Source organism: Rhinolophus ferrumequinum, chromosome 8, assembly GCF_004115265.2.
Source record: "Rhinolophus ferrumequinum isolate MPI-CBG mRhiFer1 chromosome 8, mRhiFer1_v1.p, whole genome shotgun sequence".
NCBI lineage: Eukaryota > Metazoa > Chordata > Mammalia > Chiroptera > Rhinolophidae > Rhinolophus > Rhinolophus ferrumequinum.
The window spans coordinates 93,903,171-93,909,170 of NC_046291.1; positions in this window are offsets into that span (position 1 = coordinate 93,903,171).

The following is a 6,000-nucleotide window of genomic DNA, read 5'->3' on the forward strand; positions in this document are numbered from 1 at the left end:
ATCACTTCACATACCCTGTCTCCCCTGAGTGGTCAGTTTCCATTTCCCAAAGACATTCTAACATATGCTGCCTGGTTATATATCTCATTTATCTCACCCTACTAATAGGGCCTCACCCAGTTACACTATCTTCTAGGCTCTGTACTTCTGTAACAATGTACATAAGTATGATTTAGGGTCTTGTAGGCAAAAGAGGAGAATATAGGGACAACTATTGATCTCAGTAAACTCATTACTTTCAAGAGTTTAAGGAAATATCTATCTGATCATTAGCTTACTGCTAAGCTAACTGATCAGAGAATTCAATGAGCATACATGATTAAGAATACACATATTAGTTCAGAAGCAAGCAAACTACAAAATCAATAACAACTCAACAGCAAATGATAACAGCAACAATCCCAAAGGCGAGAGAAGAATTTGATTTCCCATATATATTTCACAGTATTATATAAAATGTTTAATTGTTAATAAAAATCATATAGTCTGCAAAAAAAAAAAAATTGGCAAAATTAAAAGTATGGACCACACACAGTAAAGAAAACCTATCAATTGAAATTGTACTTGAGAAAGCCAGTACTTTGGACTTACTGGAACACAGCTTTACATCAGTTATATTAAATATGCTTCAAGAGCTAAAGGGAATAATGTATAAATAATTTTTAAAATGTATATGAATGATGTCTTAAAAATAGAGAATATAAATAAAAATAGAGATTGTTTTTCAAAAGATCAGAAATTCTGGAGTTAAAGAGTACAGCACTGAAAAGAAAAAATCAGCAGAGGGACTTATCAGCAGATTTGACCAGGCAGGAAAAAAAAAAAAAAATCAGTAAACTTGAAGATACATAAACTGAGATTAACCAGTCTAAAGAACAGAATAAAGGTAAATGACCAGCACAGAGTTTCAAGATATCTGGGATGCCAAGGAGCATATCAATGTACACATAATGGGAGCCCAGGAAAAAGAGAGAAGACAGGGAGGAGCTGAAAGAATATTTAAAGAAAGAATGGCCAAAAAAAAAAACACACCCTCTATATTTGAGGAACAATAATCTATAGATCCAAGAAGCTCAACACTCCAAGTAGTATAAACTGGAAACTATCTACACCTACGTATATCATGAGAAAACTGTCCAAAGCAAAAAACTCAGAGAATTTTAGAAGCATCAAGAAGAAAATGACGTACCACATACACATCACCTTCAATACAATTAAGAGCTAATTTCTCACCAAAACCACGGAAGCTGGGAAGCAATAGGAAGACATTTTAAGAGTAGAGAAAGAAAAATTGTCAACCAAGAATTTTATATCTCCTAAACCAGCTTTCAAAAATGTAGGCTAATTTAGGACTTTCCAGATTAAAAACAAACAAACAAAAAACTGAGAGACTAATAAAAAACAAACAAAAAAAAATTGAGAGACTCTGTCACAGTGAAACTGCCTTATAATAAATACTGAAAGGTTTTCTTCTGACTAAAATGAAAAGACACTAGAATGTTGACTTGAATTCCCATGAAATAATAGAGTACTTATAAAGGTAACTGTATAAGCAAATACAGTATAAATGTATGAAAGACACTATAATGTGCTTTTGATTTTTGTTCTATCAGATTTAAAAGAAAACAGCATAAATTAATAATTATAAATATGTGGTTATGGGCATACAGAGTATAAAGATATAACATGCAAAAAGGAGGAAGAACAGAGCTACACAGGGACAAAGATTTTGTATAGCATTGAAATTAGGTTGGCATTAATTCAATTAGATTGTTATAAATTAAGGTGTTCCTTGTAACCCCAGGGCAATCACTAAGAATGTAACTATATATATATATATATATAGTAAGATGAATAAAAATGAATTAAAATAATACCTTAGAAAGTATCTATTTAATGTAATTAAACTTTGACCGTGCATTGAAACCCATTTCTCAATTATTCTCTTTTTCTTTTTTAACTACTTCAATCCATAATGAAACTGGCATTCTCTGAATACTGGTTGCTGCCTTCAGCTCTTAGAGCCATGCAGCTTAACAAATAAGAGTCTGATACAATGCAAGGAGACTAGGCTTTGGAGATACAGGGATCTGATACTCAGTTTTTCAGTTCTTGCACTCTCAGAGGAGTTTAGGTTAGCCCAAGGCTAGGTACATTGTCTCATGGGCTGGTAATTTAACGTCTCTTCACTGAGAAATGAAGTTAGTACTCTTGACTGTGCATGTTTGGAGAGGACTAATGATAGTCAAGCACATGGCATATGGTAAGAAGCCAATTGTATTGTGACTGTGGTCTGACTGTTATATTTCAGAACTCATTCTTGCCTTATTCCTATTCCTAACCTTTCATTATTTTGAGTTCTATCAATTACACCAAGAAGAATGCCCATTAGCTTCCAATGACTCACAGTACATATAGGTGTTTAATTTCCCCGGGAGGCCTTGCCTCGGTTGGTTTCTTTGATAATAACAACAGTGGCAAAAATTCACGGTGGCATATAGAAGTTTGGGTGGAAGATGGAATCATGGAATCCAGGAGGATTTGTTCCTAAGGATTAAAAATAGCAGCTAAGAAATTAAAATCATGTGTTTCTAGTTAATTTGCAAAATTGCATTCTACCTATGGACCTTTATGTGCAATGCAGAGAATTACTGTGTTGAGAACATAGTAAACAAGAGTTTTCACATGCTTAAAAGTAGGTTAGCCCACTCATTTCACTCTTATTTAATAAGGTAAACCCAGCATCTAATGAGTAGAAGCTATTTAACAATCATAGGGGACAAATTGGAAATACAATCAAGGTATTTGCATTCCAACTTATGGACTTAGTCAAGTCTTTCCTTTTTCGATAACTCAGCTAAACCCTTAAATCATATGTTGATAAAATATTAAGATTGAAGAAAAAAAAAGCCTTTCACTTGTATGATATAGGAAAAAGGTAAGAACTTTTAAATGATTGCAGCTAATGCTGAGGACCATTAAAAATGTGGTTGGGTTATATTCATATTTCTCAAAGGACATTTAAAAGTAAATGATTTTATTACCCCCAAATGGGTTGGATAATTAATTATGTATCTTACTGTGATTTATTAATAGGTGCTGAGTATTAAATAACATCAGCCCTTATCCACAGGGAATTAATTTGTACTCTGAGCAACCAGAAGGAAGAAAGATATGAAACGAATGATGTTTCAGTAGCAAATGAAATGAGCTATAGTAAATTACATAAATAAAACTATTTTAAGCCTTTCCTTAAGGTGTATTTGTGTCTCCCCAAGGTAGATTGCTGTGCTCTGTTCCTGTGGGAGGCCAGACGCAAGAGAACATTGATTACATTTTCAATAACCTCGAGTGCCTCATATGCATCTTGTGATATGTTATACTTTAGTAACTGAAATGAAAAACAACCTGGTAAAGCCCATCACTTAGCACCGCTTCTGCACTGGGAGGGGCCAGAGCTCCAGACTCCTTTTCAGTACCACAGATGTAAGAGACTTTAACCCTTATAACCTCCCTTATAACCCTTATAAGGGAGAAGTGTAAGAGATGCAAGTTTTGGCAAATGACCTCAAAATTCTTAGTGAAAGGTTTTGTGCATGTTTGAGTGGTAAATGAGGTGACAGCTAAATGTTGAGGTATGTTGATACAAAGCCGGGTGTCAAGATGCTTCTTAATGGGGATGCCAATCCCAGCATGAAAGGCCAGCCATTGATATACTTAGACAAGTAATGAAGAAAATAATATTTAATTGGCAACTTTTCATCTCCCTTTTGTCTCTTCTCTTTTCCTCATGCTCAGAATTCTCCATGCTACCCCCCCCCCCACACACACACACACTGGTTACCTAGGTAAGCGGCTATTCTGTTTACCATTCTTTTATTTTTCCAGTTCATTGCTGACACTTTCCTGGGCAGGAATTTACTTATACTGAAGGTGTTAGATGTTAACTAAGGGCAGCCAGCACATCGTGGTATATCATGAATTTGCCTCTGCATGAAACTTCAGGTATGATGCTCGATTGCAGTTTTTGCACTTTAAGTAAGAAACAACAAAACCTACCAATCAGCAACACGGGTTTACAATCAGAAAAGCTAAGGTTGAAATATTAATTCTGTCATCTGTCATTTACAAGTTGTATCCTGAGACGGTGACTTATTTCACCTGTTCTTAAAAATTATTGAATTTATTGAGAAATTACTATGTGACACACACTGTGATAAGCACTTCATAGGAGTTCATGCAATCCCTATAACAACCTACTGAGTAGTATTAGTCTAATGTCTGTTTCACAGATAACGAAGTGAGGCTTAGAGAGGTTAAATAACTTGCACCTGCTTATGAAACTTACAGTGATGAAGCTGGAGTTCTAAACACTCTTGTGTACATAAGCACCTTACACTCCTTTTATACCAGCACTATTTCATCCTTATCAGGCAAATGTGGGTAAGAATGCTTCTTTAACTATTTTGCTGTGAACTTTAAATGACATGATGTGTTCTAGATACCTTAGAATAGCTTTGGAACATAGTAGCCAGTGATTATATACAATGCCTAACATCTTCTAATTTTCCAAATTCTCTAGATACACAATGAGTTAAAACAAAACAGCATAATAGCTGGGAGTGGGGATTATATTATACTCTAAAAGATTAAAAATAATGTAAATATGTTACATTCACTTGTATAGAATTAATTTTCACACGATTCTTCTTTTAAGTGAAATATCATTATCCTAACTCTATAGATTAGAAAGATACATTTTTGCACCTTCAGTATGCTTTAGGGTTTATGATAAATCTTCGGGGGGTAAAGTTCAGCTTTTGTAACCAATGAATTTATAGGATAGTAGAATAAACAGAAAATTTATTTTAGATGCTATATATTAAGTACTAAGGTTGAGATACGTTTGCTTAAGCATTATAATACAATGCAGAGATGCTCAATACAAACTTTGAAGTTAAAAGAAGCCTTACAGGTGGAAGTAGGGAACCATGAGTTCTAGAAACAGAGATACAAAAAAATAAAAAAAAATAAAAAAAGGTATTCTCTACAGAGGGGAAGGCTATTCAAATATAAATACTTGACATTATGGTAATTGAATATGGTAAGAGAAATAGTTTCCTGATCTGCTGAAGAAGGGTGGATCATAGTTTGTAATTTTAACAAGCTAAAATTTTGATAAAATAATGGGGATCCTTTAGCAATGGCAGGATGATATAGGAAGGATTGGTGAATATTGGTTGACTTTATTTTCCAAGCATCAGTTATCCATCTTTATAGTAACAGATCTCTTATTTTTCAAAGAACTCCACTGTTAATCTCTATGACTTCTATCTCAGCTCCAGGGATTGTCATGTAACCAGGGCTAGGCAATCATAGTATCTTATCCCATTGGTGACAGCTCATAGGTCACAAATAAGACACTGGTAAACAGGAATCAGCAAGATCCAATTGTAAAATTTTGAGAATGTTTGTATGAGAGAATCTGTATTTTTCCAGTGGGGCTACTAAGGAAGTCTAAAATTGTCGGTGCCAAATTAAAATTAACAGGAAGAGTTTCTGTCTCAGAGTTGAGCCACTCGAAAAAATAAAACAAAATAAAAACACCATTGCCAGAGAGCCTGCGCTTAGGACACTGTGAGCCAATGAAGTCCTCTCTATATTTACCTGTGGACTCCAGCTATTGCAACTAATTAATTTAGTACTCAGAAGTAAGACTAATTTTGTATCACCTTTAAAAAGCATTCTGACTAATAGAGAAGACTAGCAGTGTATGTTTTAGCTGCCACTTTTAAAACAGATGGCCTTAATTCATGTAAACAAGAACTACTGATGGGTTTATATATTAGATCATAGAGGTGAAAAGCTCTTTGACAAGAATCCTTTAAAAAATGCAATCACATCTAACTTACAAGATAGATATTCATAAAATATGTACTATTCTCTTTATCCCTCTGAGGATATAACTAAGTTTCCCTTTTTCTATGTTATAAATTATGT